This window comes from Lissotriton vulgaris, chromosome 3_2 (assembly GCF_964263255.1).
Source record: "Lissotriton vulgaris chromosome 3_2, aLisVul1.2, whole genome shotgun sequence".
NCBI lineage: Eukaryota > Metazoa > Chordata > Amphibia > Caudata > Salamandridae > Lissotriton > Lissotriton vulgaris.
Window position 1 is genome coordinate 78,334,808 of NC_141690.1, and position 20,044 is coordinate 78,354,851.

Genomic DNA, 20,044 nt, shown 5'->3' on the forward strand with positions numbered 1-20,044 from the left:
AACGCCCTACAGAATGGACAGAAAAACAGGACCGATCAAAGTACCGGGAGAATTGCATCAAGGATAATTTAAACAGGAGAGATGCAGGAAACACGTTCCCTTGCAACTAGTTGGTCGTATGGTCCCCATTTGTTCCCTTCTTTCACCATCTTTTTGATCCTTGCATCTTTGTTTTTTTCCCGTCTCTCTTTAACATTTCCCCTGTGTTACCTGTAGTTCTCACAAGGGCAGCGCCTTTATCAGTGTCGGACTGGCTGCAACCTGCCTCATCTTCAGAGTTCCCTGGCTGTCCTGGGTTTGGGAAATGTCTCTAGGTACTTCCTCTGTTTGTTTCCAGCATTTTCCACCTGAGGTGAGCCATAAGCTAAAGGAGTTGGTGGTATATCGGCATCCATAATAACCAATATTGATATAAACAGTGGAGGGCAAATTAACAAAGATTGGAGCATCCCTGCATACTATCAGGGATGCACCAGTACGATGCAATATACAATTCTACCGTAGCTCCACCACGGATACGTAACATTTACAATGCAGTGCACCGTGGCGCAGAGATAGACAGATGTGTGTTGCATCTGATGGCGTAAGCGCGCCGCATTGCTGGAGTCATGTCGAAAGCGCGATGCAACTTCAGCAATGTTCAGGGACTGCCTATACCTAATGTGCTGTGCCACTCCTTACGCCTGCCTCAAGCAGGCGTAAGGTTTCATTGCAGCGGCCTCTGAAAAGTGACTGAGTGAAATCTTAAAGATTTCACTGTGTCACTTTTACAAGGCTTTTTCCGACGGAATGCCCACTCTGCATTCATTAAACCTGATGCAAGTTTAATGTGGCGCAGGGCTTTACAACGTGATGCATCTCATTGTAAATGTGTTGCAACGTGGCGCATGGTTTACGCCGCCGCTGCATCACAAATATAGGAATGCCATAGAAACTTTAGGGTGCCCATTTCAGAACCTTAGGGTCCATGCATCATACTGTGCTATCTGGAGGCAATATGTATTTGTAGACATGCTCAAGCACATATGAAGAGTTAACTGTAATTCAAATATTTATGTTTTAATAATTTTGCAAGTATAAAGGACACCACACCGTCTTTGTCAATACTGAGTGCTGAGCATTTGCCATAATTTTTCCTGTTTTAAATCATGTCTGGAAACATAATTAGTAATAAATTAGAATGTCTCTCTTGCTAATTATGTTGCAACACATACCGAACATTATCATTGATTGATGTATTATGTTACTTTCTAGGGGTCATCAGCTCATACCCAACAATTTGTCCTGATGATGGTCTTGTAACTAATTTTGATAAGAACGAAACGCCGACCTTCACGTCCACTCCTGCTATTGTTGACACCTTGCGTTCAGTGTCTTACTGCGAATTTAGTAGTAGACATTGTAACATATGTAACAGCTGGGACGTATTCTCATGTACTGTTGGATTAATGAATGTTTTCCTTGTACATTAGAATTTTTATGTTTGATTCTATTCAACTGATGAATAACTCTTATAAATTGCTTCTAAATAATAACAATGTTTGATACATAATCTCTTTGTGTTGCTTCTCTTTATTTGTCTGGCTAGTGTGGTAGCCTTACATTGTGACTCTGTGCACTGTCCCAAATAATTGGACTTTTCCAATACAGCACAGCAACTGATGTCCACAGCTAGGATCCAATACTCTTTTCAATAGAGATCCTTAAATGCTGCTTAGTAAAGTGTGAAACAAATCCCTTGCTGGCAATTTGTTTTGATAGATTATCTGCCCAAGCTCGCATGGGTCTATTGGTTTAACCCCCCCTTTTTACGCATCACAGAAGTGACAAAACAGTGGCGTAAAAGTGTCGCAAGGGGCTTGTAAATTTGCCGCTGAGTTTGTATACCTTCATAGTCTAATCTCCCTTCTACCAAATTAAGAATGACACTTCTTCTCCCTTTTTGTCAGTGAGTGTGTGCGAAGCATACTACTGAAACTCTCTTAGATGCAAATCAGTCCATCAGTGTCTGTTTTTCTCTTCTTCTCCCTAAACCACTTTCCCTACACATGAAGTCCTTGGCTTGAATGGAATAAACTCTCAGCCTTCAGATTTTATCAAGAGAAGAGTTGTGGATTGGTGTTGTAGCTCCAATGCTCAAACGTCAACATGACCCTCCCAGGTAGCAATGGTTACCAGTAGCTAGTATGTTGCACCCTTTGCAACTGTTTTATTGCTTTATTGTTTTATTGTTTTATACACACTGAAGGGCTTTTCCTGGTATGTTGCACAGTAGGATAGGATAGACGTTACAAGAACTTTGAAATATTTGGATTCCAAGTCATAAGAGCTCAATACAGTGTGCACATATTGAAGACCATCTTGCAAGCTTGACATCTGTATTTGGTTGGCTAAACTTTATAGAAAGTTATTTAGGATTTATGAAGATCAGTAGGTGTACCACTTCTTTAAAGGCAAAACAATGAATAGCTCTAAATGTAAATGGAGGGCTATATGGTTTTACAATAAGTGTACAAAATAACACAATATCGAGAAAGATATTATATCAGTCCCAAATATCTGGAACCTATTGTGAAAAATAGAAGTGTCAATAGATGTAGAGTCAAGCAAGAACAACTTAGGAGAAAATGGGAACTCAACTCAGCATGAAGGCCAAGGGATTGCAGATCCTTTTTGAAGATTGTATTAGGCGGGAGATAAGATGAAGGCCTGGACTTAGTTATTTCAGAGTATATGTGGCTTTCCCATTACAGAAATCTGAATGGGCATTTAGAGAAGAAGTAGTGTTTGTCCCAATCTAATTAAGGGATCACAACTAATCCAGACTGAAATGAGTAAATGTGAAAAATCACCTAAGAATAACTAATCGAATCAGAGACCAGCTTCAGATGGGGAGTCTGTTGATATCTTTAGTAAAATACTTTCTTTTGATTACTGAAATTGACTAAATACTTTAATACCGTTTGCAATATGGGCCATTTCTCTGTCGACTGGGGTCTACTGTCCCAATACACCCTAGCAGCTATCATTAAATACCCTCCTCACTGCAACAAATTGTTGGAAGAATGCGTATGGTGAGGTTTATAGGAAAGGTCATTCATTGCAGGAGTAATCTCGAAAGGTCAGTTGGGTATTAATGAGGGATTTAGAGCAAAAGAGCAGTGCATTAACTTCTATCTCCTGATTGGGAAGTATATTAAGATTAAAAGGGAGTTTAGTTACCATTTATGAACTGGTTGACTGCCTTGGTCATGGTCAATTATGTCCCATATGGGTGGGGCAGGACTGCTTGCACTATTTCAAAGACGTCATTTCTCTCTAAGATCTAAAGTCCATGAGGGTTGCATGGGGTAAGGTCCAGCCCCAATTGAGCTAGCAATGAGATTTAAGAAGGATGTGTTCTTGCCCTCTTTCTGTTTCTTTTATAAACCAATTGGATTGGGGGAGGTGCATATTTCAGCCATGAAAACCCTCCTAAACGTGGTGACATCAATTACATCCTTCTGTTTTACAAGGACAATGCCATTCTAGGAATGTGTCTAGAGAACTTGGTTAGTAACTATTTCAACTTTGACTTAATTCTAAGTTTATCTTTATTAGCCCAAAAACGATATATCGAAGACTGTTGTTGGACCTGACCCTTTCTGCAGGGTCACCCCTAAGCATTTTGGCTTCCTCCTTCCGTTGTTGCTGAATTAATTTTTGTTGGTTTTAGGACTTTGGGCACTTTACCATTACTAAGCAGTGCAAAAGTGCATGTGCTCTGTCCTTTAAACATGGCAACACTGGCTTATCCACAATATGGGTAACATAATTTATGTATAAGGCCCTAGTAAAGTGTACTACATGTGCCCAGGGCCTGTAAATTTAATGCTACTCGTGGGCCTGTAGCACTGCTTGTGCCACCCACTTCATTAGCCCTTTAACATGCCTCAGGCCTGCCATTGTGGTGCCTGTGTGTGCAGTTTTAAACTGCCATGTTGACCTGGTAAGTTAAGCCTCTTGCCAGGCCCAAACCTTCCTTTTTAATACATAAAAGTCACCCACAAGGTAAGTCCAGACAGGTTTAAGGGCAGGGTGCAGTGTACTTAAAAAGTAGGACACATAATTTTAGGTTTTACATGTCCTGGTAGTGCAAAACTATTACATTTGTTTTTCACTACCTCAAGGTTATTTTATGTTATAGTTTGTTACAGATATATGTTGAGCACATGTACACCAATTGGTTACTTGGCACTGGGGTAATAGAACCTGCTTAACGTTGGGATTACCTTATTACATTTTATAAATCTAATTTCCAATTGGGAGAAGATAGATATTTCAAGTTGGTTGTATCTGGACTCACAATTTAAAAGCACAACGTATAGTAAAGTTGGATTTTAAGTTGCAAGTCTGAAAATGCCACTTTTAGGAATTTGGCTTTTTTTTTTTACTTTAATCGTTGTATGCCTTCTGCCTGACGCGGAATACACATCTGGTTGATAGCTGAGCTTAGTGCAGTTCCGACAACCACACAGAAAGGGAACTTAGGTGTAACCGATGGGTCATCAACTACCTCATGGGACATCCTGGGCAAGATGGGAGGGAAGAGATGGCACTTACACCTGAATGGGCTGTGCATGTCCCAACAAAAGGAGCTGCATACTCCCTGTTAGTGAGTCTGGAGCCAGGGCAGGAAGGGCAGGGACTCTGTGCACTTCAAAAGCCCCTCTTTGAAGTCTCTCCCACTTCAAATACACAAGTGGGTATAAGTACTGGACATCAGACATCCCTTCTTCAGTACAATTCTGGACCTGAGGACATTCTTAAGAGAAACATGGACTGGACTGCCACTCTGTTGCACTATGCTGTACATTTTTGGACTTATGGTTTGCTGTGCCTGCATGCTGCCATCCTTGCCTAGGAGTGAGAAGGACTGGACCTGCATCGCTGTATTCCCAGAACCAAAGTGACTCCAAGGGCTTGCTGGTTTGCCTCCTGTCCTGAAGTCTCAGGGACATCAAATAGTTTCAACAACACTGCTACAGCCCCTGGGCTCAGCCAACTGTGAGACGAGCCCTGCCGAGAGGTGCCAAATCAATTCTGGGCTCTTGGAAGTGGGGTTTCTGGCTGTTTGCTGCAAAAAGCACACATCACTATTGTTGCGCCAGTCGGAACTGACACATCTCTCCTCAATGCCAGCTCAACACAGCGGCATTTGAGTACAAATACATCGCATGGCTGGATGTGCAGCTCGAAGACGACACTTCACCTTCATGGTAAAGGTTTTGTTAATGACACTTCTCTAGCTGTGCGGATTAGAAACAACACATTTTCTACAACCAGCTGCATTGATGATGATGCACCTCCTTCCCTGCTCCTTGCATCAGGTCTTCAATGTCGAAACATCCTCCATCCAAAAGTACTTTTTCCGCGGAATAAGGCTGGTCCTTGTATATGACCCATGCTTCTTCATGGGTGGCCTGAACTTTTGGATTTATCCCGGTTGGCGCTTCATGCTTTTGAACACTATATTGGCAGATATTTTTTAATGATTCATAACTTTGTTTCTAGGATTGTTGGACTTGGCCCTTTTGGCAGGTTCACCCTTAAACTTTTTGCTTTCAAACGTGACCTGATGTTAGTTGTTTTTGGCTTCTGCGCATTTTAACACTGTGTCCCAGTGTAAAATGCGTGCGCAATCTGAATGCGTGTGGTGAGATTGGCCTGCCCTCCTATAGGAATGCATGGGGGATATGTGTGTCCATGGTAGTTCCTGGTGTGAGAGGAGTGTAGGGGCGAGTTTGGTATCTGCAAACTCGTGAGATTAAATGCTGCACGACGGTGTGCGCAGATTGAATGTGTCTAGTGGGGAAGTGTTACTTTTAGAAGTTGGCATTTCTGTCTGCAGTGAATGTGAATTGACTGTCTGGCTTGTGATTGACATGAGCTGGCTGGTGTGCCTGGCTCCAGGAGTCAGGATGGGTCTGCCCGGTGAATAGGGAGATCCACATGTAGATGGGAAGGAGGAGTTGCAACTAGGACCTGAAAAAGGCTGCGCCTTCCCTCCACAATGCTGCTCCACCCCCTATGTTGTGTCTGATGTCCCTAGCCTGTCCTGTGAATAGGGAGAGGGGCAGAGCACAACGTGCTCCAGAACCAGATGCATCTGGTTTTCCCCTTGCCCTGCATCCCTGAGACAAAGGAAATGTGTATATAAAAAGGTTGTTCTCTCTTATCCTAACTTGAGGGGGGCCTGCTGCTGCTGCTGCTGGCGCCAGGAAGACCACCACAGGTGACTGCCTCCCTGCTGAAGGGCTCTGTAAGCTGGCCCCTGGGCCCAGCCTTTGCCTCCTACATTCTACGAGACATACTTTGGACTTTGCGCCTGAAAAGCGCTTTATTTTCATGGGGAGCTTTTTGTTTGTATTCCCAGAGGAGCAGCGCTTCTGATTTGAGCAGCAGCATGAGACTGCAATCACTTTTGGTGGGGGACCCCCGATGTGGAGTTTACCCCGCAATTGTGATTGTTTGCGGCACAGGTGCCCACCCTGCATTGCCTGCCGCATTATTGCCGATTTTGATATCCCTAGCGGGTGCCCAACCAGCCAGCGACTTTGTGCTGATTTCTTTAACTCCTAGGGGTGCCCACTCCGTTTTATATTACAATTCGAGAGGGAACCTATCCCTCATCTGCCCCGAATCACCGCTGCGGCCTGGGACAGCAGGGAAACGCCGCCGCAACGCGGGATACCCTGGAAGTCAGGCATTCTCAGAGGAAACAGGGGCGGAGCTTGATGAGGAAGCAGGAAGCAGCTGGAGCCTACCCCACACTCCTGCGTGTGCCCATGAAACAGACCGCAAGGACAAGTCCGGCGTTTGCACCCTGGGCCCCCGAGAGCGAGGGAGAGCCCCGTGGTGCTGAGTGAGATGGAGGAGGGCTGCAGTGACCGTTAGGGCTCCCGCATAGAGAGGAAACCCCGCGTTCAGCTGCCAAAGACCGGACAGAAGCAGGAAGCAGCCGGGAGTTCACCCCTCGCTCCTGTGAAGTGAGGTGAGACCGGGCAAAGAGAAGAGCTCCCGCCAGGAACGAGCAGCCCGATGAGTGAAGATGGGTTTGGGGGCTCCGGGGGTGTACTGTTGGTGCCTGCTCAAGGCACAGTGTCATGTCTGCAGTCAAGAGTGACCCCGTCTAGCAGCGGGCCGCTCCAACAGTTGGCAATTCTTTTCAGAGCCTACGTGGCTCCACCGAGGGGGCAAGTTTATTTAAAAGCCCCATGGGGTGCCAGTGAGGGCACAATGCTTGTTTCCTGAGTGGCCCCGCTAGCTAGAGAGCCGCTCCAATGTGGCAAGTGTTTTATTGCTATTCAGAGCCAGATGGCTCCAACATGGGGGCACATTTTGTTTAAGGGCCTCAAAGGGGCCATTTGCTGGACAGAGTCCCAGAGTGGGGCTCGTGAGCCACTTAGTGCCAGGCTTAATTTTTTGATACTCAGCTGCCCCACCAGACAGAAGGCAGCTGCAACGTTTTGGGTCTAATTGTTTCCAGGGCACAGTGGTGCCAGTGCTCTATCCTCAAGCGGCCCCGCTCACCAGAGGGCCGCGCTAACATTGGCATTTGTTCATGGGTCGCATTGAGAGCCCGTGCCACCTTTTTCCAGCTGCCCAGCAAGTAGTGGGCAGCTTCACCGTGTAGGCACACAATTCTTTGGGGGGCAGGATTGAAAATAGGAGTGAGACGCACTCATTCGCCCATCTATCCCCAGCTGCCCAGCAATTAGTGGGCAGCTGCCACGTTTAGGCCCCAAACTCTTGCGCCCCTTTGCTGTCGCTGCTTTGTGCAGCTAGCCCTGACTGTTGCACAAAGGGCGTTTGAGCCCCATGGAAGGCCAGTTGGCCTGGGGTCTGTAACTTCTGTGATTCTTGCGCAAGATGATTGCCTTTTGTGTTTATAATGATAATTGCCTAATGTGATTTATGCGTAATGTGCAATGCCTTTATGCCTGTCATACCTCTAACTTTGTTTTTATGATTAGGAGGTTTTTTTGCCTAGTACAATTTATGCTAGTCAGTTTATGTTTCACTGCGTGACCTATGCCTAAGGTGATTAGTATGGCGTAGTGTGTACCTACCTTTTACCAGTGGTTACTGGTTGTGTTCTACAATTGTTATTTTGTGATACAGTTATTCTATGTGCTACATCTACTATTTCTCCTAAGTGCTGATTCTGACAGTGGCCCACGTGGCCCTGTCATGTGTAAATAATCCCCTGTAAATACTGCCCAGTGCCAGTTGGCACAGTGTAATATGTGTGATTATGATCTAATGTGTTTATGTTAATACAAAGGCTATTTTTATATATAACCTTTTTTGGAGTTCCTTTTTTGTGGTGTTCATAGTGTGTTGCTACTGTGTGTGTGTGTGTTGCGCAAACGCTTTACACATTGCCTCCGGGATAAGCCTGACTGCTCGTGCCAAGCTACCAAGGGGGTAAGTAGGGGTTATCTTGGCATGTAACTCCCTTGCCCTGACTAGAGTAGTGGTCTCTGCCTGGCTTTGGCACAAGCCTTAGCCAGAGATCCCATTTCTAACAAGGATCTTTGTAGCTTTTAGTCTTGTTTTGTTCAATAAATTAAGCTCTATTCTTCTATCCAGGCTAACGTATGTTTTGTGTGGTGTTTTCACTGTTTTAAGTGTTGCACAAATACTTTACACATTGACTCTTAAGTTAAATCTGACTGCTGTATGCCAAGCGACCAGAGTGTGAGCACAGGTTAATTTAGGGTGTTTATCTGACTTACCCTGACTAGGATTGTGCTTCTGGATTGGACAGAGCACATACCTCTGCAAACCAGAAACTTAATTTCCAACAACTGTTAATGTGGACAGTACTATTCTCTCATTTAAGTTGTTATGTTTGTGTACTACTGCTAGAACCAAGAGAGTCATATGTACTGTTAGAACTGGGGGTCTGTAGTTGGCAGAGGTAGGTACAACTATCCAAATAGGGACCCTTGCTTCTAGTCAGTGTAAGGAGGAAACACTTTAGATAACCTCTGCTGACCCCCTTGGTAGCTTGGCACAAGCAGTCAGGCTTATCCAAAAGCAATGTGTAAAGTATTTGTACCAACACTCACAGTAACGTAGTGAAAACACCACAAACTGACTCCACAACAGTTTAGAAAAATAAAGGTATTTAATCTAAACTACACAAGACCAAAATGACAAAAATCCAACATACACAGTTCAAGAATATGGTTATTTATTTATTTATTTATTTATTTATTTATTTAAGGACTTGTACAGCGCAACTTAACCCGTAGGCATCAAGGCGCTAGAGGATGGTAAAAAGAAAGCTCAAAACTCAAGAGTCGTCAGAGGAAAAGTTACAGATATGCTTTCTGAAATAGCCAGGTCTTAAGGGCTTTGCAGAACAGGGTATGGGAAGAGATCCCCTTAAGCTCACTAGGGAGCGTATTCCAGAGTCTGGGTGATAGAAAACGAAAGGCCCTTCCCCCCCATCTAGCTTTGGATATATGGGGAACAGCCAGCTGGAAGAGCGTAGTGCTCTACCGGGGGTGTAATAGGCCACAAGAGCACGAATGGCTTCAGGCCCAGACTCATTACGGGCGCGATGAGTAAGGCAAAGAGCCTTAAAATTAATCCTCGCCTGCATGGGAAGCCAATGCAGGTTCATTCTGATAGCCGTGCCACAGGAGTGTTTAGGAGCCCCCACAACAAACCGGGCAGCCGCATTTTGTACCGTCTGAAGGCGCTGGACCAGACCATTGCTAATGCCCAAGCACAGCGCATTGCAATAGTCTAGCCTAGATGCAATACGCGCAACTGCAACTTGTTTGCGTGCATCGGGGTAAAGATAATGAATAATTTTCCTGAGGATCCTCAGAGCATTGCAGCAGGTGGACACAGTCCTACTGACCTGCTTGTCGAGCGAAAGAGTGGTATCCAGGATGACCCCAAGATTGCGAGCAAAAAGGGACGGCAGGGGCCAGGTACCCAGAACAGCAGGCCACCAGTCCATTGACCATTGTCACTCTTGCCCCCAAAGATGAGGACCTCCGTCTTCTCCCCATTCAACTAGAGGAAGTTCTTGATCATCCATCCGGCGACCGCCTCCATACAGTTTTTAAAGTTATGGGCAGTTATGGTCACAGATTGAGAAATAGAGACTAAAATCTGCGTGTCGTCGGCGTAGGAAAGAGCTTCCAACCCAAAAGATCTTATGAGCCTGGCGAGTGGGGCCACATAGACGTTAAAAAGCGTCAGGCTCAAAGAGGAGCCCTGAGGCACCCCACACTTCACAGGCTTGATGGGTGGCAAAAACTCACCCAGCTTAACCCTCTGTTTCTGTTGGTCAAGGAAAGATGATAAGAGGCTAAGTGCAGGGCCCTTGACTCCCAGCTCACTGAGTCGGTTGGCCAGAATGGTAGGGGACAGGGTGTCAAAAGCCGCCGTAAAGTCTAATAACACCAGCAGAGTAGTCTGGCCGGTGTCGACCTTGGACCGAATACTATCGACAACCACTGTAAGCGTCGACTCAGTGCTGTGAATCCTACAGAAGCCATGTTGTGAGGGATCCAAAGCATTGGTGCTGTCAAGGAAAGCACTCAAATGAGAGTTTAGCAGGGGCGGGAAGAAGGGAGATCGGGCGAAAATTCTTTAGTATCCCAGGATCTAAAGTAGGTTTTTTTAATAAGGGCATGACAATGGCCAATTTCCAAGACAGGGGGTACTCCCCCTCTGCAATGGCCGAATTCATTATATCCATCAAAGGGGGCAGGATGGCCTGTCTACAGTCTTTAAGAAATCTTAATGGACAGGGGTCAAGCGGCGACCTAGACTTAAGCTTGTCAAGCAGCGTGCCAAGATGTTCAAGAGTGATAGGGGGAAACTGAAGAAGGGAATGGGAAGGGGCCGGAGGTGGGATTTCCGATATAGGGATAAAGGGAGTGGGAGGAGAGGAACTAAAGTTGAGGGCTTCCAGGTCTGTGTAAATATCCAAGATCTTCACGTGGAAGAAAGTGGAGATCTGATCACAAAGAATCCTGGGAGGCTGTAATAGGATCAGGTGTCTGAATAAGGGAAAGATTGTCAACTATCTTAAACAGATCCCTGGGTGACTTAAGAGAGGACGTTAGTTTGGAGTAGTACGCCTGTTTTTCAGTCAGGACCGAGGCTTTATAGCCTTTGAGAAGGATTTTATGTTTATTCTTCTCTAGGGGGTCCAAGTGTGCCCTCCAGAGCCTTTCCTGCCTCCTGCATCCTTGTCTGAGAATCCTGAGGGATTCCGAGAACCAGGGGGCCGAAGGCCGTTTCCTGGCAGAATAGCATTGCTGGGATGGTGCAAGCGAATCGACAGCCTCCGCTATGGTGTTAGAAAGATGAAGAGCCACAGTGTGAGCATCCTCAGAAGGCCGGAATTTAAAAGTGGATAGAAAGGGGGTAAGGGAATTGTTGTTAATTTCCCTAAAGTTCCTCCTCAATACCCAATTGGTGTAACCAGGCTGAGTGACAGCAGGAGGGGAGAAAGAGAAGTCAAGGGGAACGGCAAAATGATCTGACCATGATAAGGGAGGGGGGGTGCCGGTCTGAAGGTGGGAATCGTTACTAAATACCCCATCCAAAGTATGCCCAGCTAAATGGGTGGGACTAGTCACCAATTGTGACAGGCCGCACGAAGCTAGGGAGTCCAACAGATGGATCGTGTCAGGGGAATTCAGATTTTCCAAATGGAAGTTAATATCCCCTAGAATGGTTAGACTAGGTCTGTCAATATAGTGCTCAATAATCTTAAGAAGTTCTAAGCTAAAAGCAGACCTAGGGCCAGGAGGTCTATAGATCAATATCCCAGTGAAGGAGATCGTAGGGGAAGGATTCAAGGTGAAATGCATCGCCTGAAGATATTAAAGCGAGGAGTGCAAATGTACCGTCCGACATTTAATGGAGTTATGGTACAATATCCCCAAGCCTCCTCCCACTCGACCCACTCTGTCCATTCTAGCCAATGAGTATCCTTCAGGGATGGCATTTAACAAATCAGGTTCAGACAAGTCCGTAGCCCATATTTCAGTAATAAAAGCCCAAGAGGGCTTTCTCTGTGAAATAAAATCCCTAAAAGAGAAGTTATTTTTGACCAGCGAGCGGGAGTTGATCAAGAAGCCCGTGTGGACAGCGGTGGACGAAAGAGGAGGTGTAGTGGGAGGGTGGCAGTAAGATGCCGTGTCAGAGGCTTTACACTGGGTAATAGTGTCAATACATCCGCAAACTGAAGTAGTAGCAAACGTTTCAGGGCCAAAGGTGTAACGACAAGGCAGTTTAGGTGGTTTAAGTGCTCGCAAAACCGAAAAGGAATAAAGGGGCTCACCTAAAGTATTGGGAGGTGAGGGGGCAGCATACCTGGCCCCTGGCGCCTCCTTGTTGCTGACGGGTGCAGACGGGCTGGACTCTGGCGCGACTCCGGCGCAAATACGGCGCGACCGCTGATCGCGTCCACTGCGCGGAGCCATAACTGGTTGTTGAAGTACTGGCGATTAGAGCGCCGATCGTAGAGTGCCCAATTTAAGATGGCCGCCGCCGATTTACAAAGCCCCGGAGCCTCGGCCCTTCAATCGGCCGAGAACTGCCCGAGGTGCATAGGTAAGGAGAATAGTAAAGATTGTCAGCGGAATAAAGTGCAAAGTGCTGGGAGGTCCATGCCACAACAGGATATGAAGCAAAGTAAATAGAGCGTCACGATAAAATCCGTGAGCTCTAAGTGACAGGGAGGGGGGGGAGCGGACACAAAGGAGCAACAACAAAGAGCAGAATAAAATAATTAAAATCGCTATCTGATTAAAAGACTCCTGGCTTCCACCTCAGGAGAAGTATGAGCAATATTCTCGCGCCTGCTCTTCAAGGGCTGCTTAAGTACTGGTGACTAAAGCGCGATCGTAGAGTGCCCAACTTAAGATGGCCGCCGCCGATTCACACAGCCCCGGAGCCTCAGCCCTTCAATCTGCCGAGAACTGCCCGAGGTGCATAGGTAAGGAGAATAGTAAAGATTGTCAGCGGAATAAAGTGCAAAGTGCTGGGAGGTCCGTGCCACAACAGTATATGAAGCAAAGTAAATAGAGCGTCACGATAAAATCCGTGAGCTCTAAGTGACAAGGAGGGGGGGAGCGGACACAAAGGAACAACAACAAAGAGTAGAATAAAATAATTGAAATCGCTATCTGATTAAAAGTCTCCCGGCTTCCGCCTCAGGAGAAGTATGAGCAATATTGGTTGCAAAGGAGTTCTTAAGGTTGCGATAAAATAATCCACAGTTGCTTGAAAAGTTCACAGTTGCGTCACGTTTAGCCAACAGTACCTTTTAAATGTGACAAAGTTCCAAAGCAGAAGCTGGTGCGGTGGAAAACAAGCGATGCGTTGCTCCTGAGACCCTGGGGAGGCGATGCGACAAGCCCGAAGCAGCAGCGGGCGTGTTGCGACGAATCCGGTCTGTTTGGGGAGGAAGGCGGACTTGTATGGATTCCGGTGCATAGGTTCCGTAGAAAGTTTTCTCTCGCAAAGGTACGATGCGATGATCTTTGGAGTTGCGATGATCTCTGGGGCGACGATGCGCAGACCAGCAGTGATCTCTCTATCGCATCTCCTCAATGCGATGGCTTCTGCGACGACACTCGCAGTGACGTGATGCGGTCCGCAAGCAAGCAGTGCGGCGATCTCACCCAGCGACAACAGGCTCTGCGACGACACTCACAGCAATGGTAATCTTCCCTCACCGGTCTGGTGCATCCCGCAAACGAAGGATGCAACGGCTTTGGCAGCGGCAACAGGCGCTGCGACGATCTAGACCTTCGTAGCGGCGTGAATTTCCTCGCACGGTCAGGAATGCGCTCCGCAAGGGAGCGATGCGACAAAACTTGCAGAAAGTCTTTAGAAGCTTGGTTTCCAGCTTCCCAACACAGGTACAACTTCTAGAGGCACCCATATGGGCCACACACTCCAGGAAGGACAGAACTCTCTCAGTAGAGTTCAGGGAAGCTGAGGGGGGGAAGTCCTTTTGTGCCTGGGACTTCAGAACACGGAGCCAGCTCTTCTCAGGCCCTTGGAGATTCCTTCAAGTAAGGGGACACAGCACAAAGCAAAGTCCTTCCCCTCTCCTTGGCAGCAAAGCAACAGCAGGTCAGTCCAGCAGAGCAACAGCAGGACAGTCTTCCTTCTTCAGTTTCAGCTTTCTCCTTGGCAGAGGTCTAATTTTCTGTAGTCAGGGGTCCTGTACCTATACCCCTAAAAGTCTTTATTCCCTTTGTGCAGGAGGACTCTGAGCCCGGTCTGAACCAGTTCTGGGTGTTCCTTGAGCACTTTGTTTTCCTGACCTCTCCCTTCCTTTCAGAGAGAAGGGCAGGGTTGTCAGCCGCCCAGCAGGAGGTGGAGCCAGCATTGTGGAGGGAAAGCACAGCCCTGGAGCACTTTGTTGACATGGTTCCTTCTCTCCTTTCACAGTGCAGGGCAGAGACATCAGACGCACCACAGGGGGGCCCTGCACTGTGGGGGGCGGGCACAGTCCAATTCAGGTCCCAGGTGCAACTCCTCCCTCCAACCTAGATGCAAATCTCTATTCACCACTGGGCGGACTCCTTCTGTCTCCTGGAATTCCCCAGCCCTGTCACTCACAAACCAGACAGTCAATTCACAAACCAGCCAAGGTACACATAAAGGTCAGACACGAGAACAGCTACTTTCTAAAAGTGCTGTTCTCAAACACAGCATTTAAAAACCACCTTTCCTAAAAGATGTGTTATTAAATTCTGAGTTCAGGGATGCCAGACTTTTATGTCCTATCTTGCTCCTATGGGAAGATATGCTGGTAGCCACTGTATCCAGCATTCCCCTTGATAGCCTATGGGCAAGATAGCCTTACAATAGTGAAAAACGCCACGCTGGCGGTCAATTATGCCTCAGTCCTAGTGTTAGGCGATTTTAACTATTGGCCCACAGATCCCCTTGAATGCACATCCTCCAAGCAATTCACAGAATCACTCCAATTTTTGAACTTTATCCCCCACATTCAAGTTCCGACACACACACACGGACATGTGCTAGACCAAGTTTGGTCTCTCAACTAATCCATTTCATCCGTATCTGTGTCCCCATGCCCATGGTCTGACCATGCTCTTATCTCGTTTTCCCTCCACCTCAACCCTGCAACTAAGGTTCCGCTTGCAAAAAACACCTGGGCACGGAACTGGAATCGTGTTGACCTCCCCTCACTATCTTATTCTCTGTTGAACTCCTCACCCAATCTGGTGGGCCTATCCTCCTCATTGCAAGCCACTGCTATCGATACCTGGCTCGCTGGAGGCTGCGATTTAGTAGCTCCCTTACGTCGGATCTCAACCAAAAGACCTAAGGAGTCTAACCGGTGGTTCAGCGAAGACTTAAAGGATAAAAAGCTGACCCTCCGGCATGCTGAGAGGCAATGGAGAAGGGACTACTATCCCCTACTGAAAACCCATTACCTCACACTATTACATGATTATAAAAAAGCTTTTCTAGGAGCCAAAACTGCCTATTTCTCATCAAAAATCCTGGCGGCAGAGAATAAATCTAGGGAGATCTTTACCATCGTACACGATTTAGCCTTTTCTGAGAGGACTACCCCTAAACCCCCTCCTACCCAGTCCCTATGTGATCTACTGAATTATTATTTCCTGGATAAAATCACCAATATCAAGACTAACATCCCACCCCCCTCTTCTACTTTTGTTGATCCCCTCCCTCCCATAGTCCAGTGTCGTCTGTCTTCGATCCCTCCTCTCACCGAAGAAGTATTTTTGGAAACTCTTCCTAAGGTAAAGTCAGGTTCCCTGGCCGATATCTGTCCGGCCCGCATCCTTCAACAGATTTACTCCGACTGCACCCAGCACCCGATCACTTTTCTTAATAGCTCCCTTGCGCAAGGGGTTGTGATTCCAGCTCTCAAATCTGCCACAATAGTGCCTATTTTAAAGAAGCCTGGTGCAGATCCGTCCACCCCAGTCAACTACCGCCCCATCTCCCTGCTGCCCTACTTGGGCAAGGTGCTCGAGCGCCATGTTACTTCAGTACTCAGTGCCCACGTGGAAGCAACGGGGGGCCTGGCGCCTTGTCAAGCGGGCTTTCGGCCTAGGCACTCTACTGAGTCCGTCGTGGTGTCGGTCCTGGACAACCTCAGGGAGGGCATGGACCAAAATAAACACCAGGCCCTGGTGCTCCTCGATCTCTCCGCCGCTTTTGATACGGTGGACCACTCCATCTTGCTTTCACGTATCAGAGCGGCGGGAATCGGGGGCTCAGCCCTGGTCTGGCTATCGTCCTTCCTGAGGGATCGCACCCAGGCTGTCCGGCTGGGGGATTTCACGGCCACCCCACTCAAGATCACTTGTGGTGTTCCCCAGGGCTCCTCTCTTTCCCCTCTTTTGTTCAATCTTTATATCTATCCTCTAATTTTCGCACTCCAGCAGCTGGAGGTCACCGTATACAATTATGCGGATGACCTCCAGCTCGTCTTCAACCTTTCTCCTTCCTCCCATTCTATCTTTAACTTTCAGACTATTATGATTTTCATCAGGGACTGGATGAGCCACAACCACCTGAAGTTGAACCCGGATAAAACCGAGCTGGTTCTCACTGGTGGCTCTTCCAGTCCCTGGAACTCTCTATTTTGGCCTTCTTCCTTAGGTTCCCCTCCCACTCCAGTTAAGACCTTAGGCATTAAAATGAATAATCACCTCACCCTTCACTCACAAATTAGCTCTGTCGTCTCTTCCTGCTTTCTCACTCTTCGTACTATTCGCACTGTCTCCCGCTTTTTTTCCCCCTTGGCACTTAAGTTGATCATGTCCGCATTAGTGATCTCCCGGCTGGATTACGCCAATGCCCTGTACAATGGCATTCCAGCCTACAGTTTACGAAAGCTACAGCTGGTGCAAAACCAGGTGGCCTGGCTAGTGTACGGCCTCCCCCGCTCCCACCACTCAACTCCGTTACTGAAGGCGCTCCACTGGTTGCCTGTCAGGGAACGTTCCCTCTTTAAAACTGGCTGCATGGTTTTCCAGGCACGCCAGGGATCAGCCCCTGCCTTTATCATTTCCCTGATAAAGGAATATGTCCCTGCCAGAGAGCTTCGCTCATCTTCTCAATCCCTTCTACAGGTACCCCGCTACAAGCGTAAAAAGTGAGGAGGGGCCAATTTCTCATTTTTGGCACCCACTTTCTGGAACTCCCTCCCTGACCATCTGCGGTCAACCAAACACTACTCCCTCTTCCGTAAGGGCTTGAAAACCTTTTTGTTCAATCAGGCTTTCCCGCAGTAATCCATCTATTGCTTCGCTCCTGCTTACTATGCCTTCAAAGCGCCAAGAAACCGTCTGGTGAACGCTGCACTATACAAGTATTTTAAAAAGAAAGAAAATGGCTGTAATTCACTACCAGAGCATGTCACCTGCACCAGTACATGCTCTACCTTTAACATACACTGCACCCTGCCCAAGGGGGTACCTTGGGCCTTCCACAGGGGTGACCAATGTGCACAGAAAGGGAAGGGTTAGGCCTGGTCAGTGGGGACACTGACCAAGAGGACATGGCAGTTCACAGACTGCACACAGGCACTGTGGTGGCAGGCCTGAGACACCATTTTAGGGCTACTCATGTGGGTGGCACAACCAGTGCTGCAAGCCCACTAGTAGCATTTGTATCACCAGCCCTGGCACACTCAGTGCACTTTACTAGGGACTTCTGGGGGTTACTACTATTTCAATCATGGATAACCAATTACCATAACAATTTACACAGAGAGCATATGCACTTTAGCACTGATCAGCAGTGGTAAAGAGTCCTATTGCCAACAGCCACAGGTCAGGAAAAATAAGACTGGAAAAAGCTAAAAGTTTGGGGATAACCCTGCAAAAAGGGCTAGTTCCAACATGTACAGTCTATGATTTCAGTACCTAAGCCTCAGAATTTGTTTGTATGGTATATGGGGCTCCTGTGTTTGGATACCCTGTAACAATTTATTTCAGATTGAGGTGATATTGTTCCTGCACAAATCTCTTGGCTGCTCCTTTCAACCTCAACTGTTTGTAGCATTATGCATTTGCCATTGCATACTTGGAAGATAGATTGAAATGTGTCCCACTGGTCCAGGGGGTATCAGTGTGGACTACTTGCTTTTCGGAGTGACCTGGCTAAGTTTAATATTTGTTGTTGGTATCAACATTCCCAACTTTCTTTGTTGGTTGCATTATGTGAAGTCTACACTAGAGAAAATTGCCTGTGATTAATTAATGTTATAATTGGATCATATTCAATATAATATTGACTTTTCATGCTATGTCCTTATATATACAGGGATCATAACAAGTGCATTTTTTGTATGAGGATTATTGTTGGTTCTTTTTCCAATAATGTGTGCTCTGACTTGCATATAGTTTCTTTTAGACCTGGCAACCTTGGCGTGGGTTTCCTCTGCATATTTTGCCTTTGCCTCATGTATTTGTAACGTGTGATGGATTTAGTTTTTTAGTTTTGTTGTCCTAGATGGTTTGAGCACTTTGCCACTGCTGATCTGTGCCAAAGTGCAGGGCTCCCTTTGTGAATTGTAATTATGGATTGGTGATTCTATGATTGGCATATTTGATTAACTAGTCAGTCCCTAGTATAGTGCACTGTGCGTGCCCAGGTCCTGTAAATCAAATGCTGCCAGTGGGCCTGCAGCACTGATTGTGCCACCCATATAGGCAGCCTTTAAATGTAACTCAGACCAGCCACTGCGATGTCTGTGCGCAGTTTGGTACTGCCATGTCGACCCAGCAAGTGCACCCAATTGCTAGGCCATAACCTCCCCTTTTCCTGCATGTGAGTCACACCTAAGGTAGGCCAAAGGTACTCCTGTGGGCAGGGTACAGTGTATGTGGAAGGTGGGCCATGCCCTGATGTGAGTGACATGTCCTCATAGTGAAATACTACCAATTTCGTTTTTCACTCTTGTAAGGCTGTCTGTCCCATAGGATAGAATGGGGAGCATGCTCATAACATCTTATGAGTATTACTGCCCATCGGGACAAGATAGGAAAATAAAGGTTGATATGCCAAACTCGGAATGCTAAGATGCATCATTTAGTGAGGGTGATTTTTACATTCTGGGTTTGAAAAATACCACATTTAGAAAGCATGTATTTTCTTTTCTTGCCTAAACCTCCATTGTGTCACTGCTAGGTTGTGTATTGACTGTCTGACTTTGGAGTGACAGGTGCTGGGGATGTGTATTCTGTTCTGCAATCCACTTGGGGGGCTTATGTGTGTCTTGCCTTTCCAGGGTGAGTCAGGGCTGGGCTGAATGGACCTCGGCTGCATTCAGAGTAGAGGAGGATATTTATTTCACACCTGAATGGGCCTGGTCTGCCTTAGGCAGTGCTGTCTCCACCTCTTGGCAGGAAGCTGCACCAAAGAGGACAGAACTGGTTTTGGCTGGGTAAAGAGCTTCCCTGCTACAGAGAACAATGGATTGTGTATGATAAAAAGAGGAGCATAGACCCCAGACTTTTAGATCACTTCTGCCAAGGAGAAGAGCTGGAAAAACTGAGGAGGAGTACGGCCCCTTTGCTGTTTGCTGTCTGGGGTTGGCATGCAGTGGCTGTTTCTGCCCAGGAAAGGAAAATAACTTTGCTGTGGGCTGTGTCCCCTGCTTGAGGAAGATATCTAAGGGCTGGAAATAGAGCTTGCCTCCTGTTCTGAAGACTCAGGGACATCTGCAAAGAAATTGACTCAGTGCTTGCCGCTGCTCGAGAAATCGCTGCATGCAGAATTCAGTGCACTGATCTTGTAAGTCCAAGATCACTGCGCCAATTCAGAGGCAGGCCCTGTTGTGCAGCAGCAAGAACCAACGCATCATGGGACCGCAGCTGGAGAGAACAACACAGTGTTGTCTTCGCTGCTGCATCGAGAACTGCCACATCCCTGATCATCAAGCATTGCATCTGGGTGCCGTGCCGGCAAGTACTCCAGGGTCACAGTAAGAAAG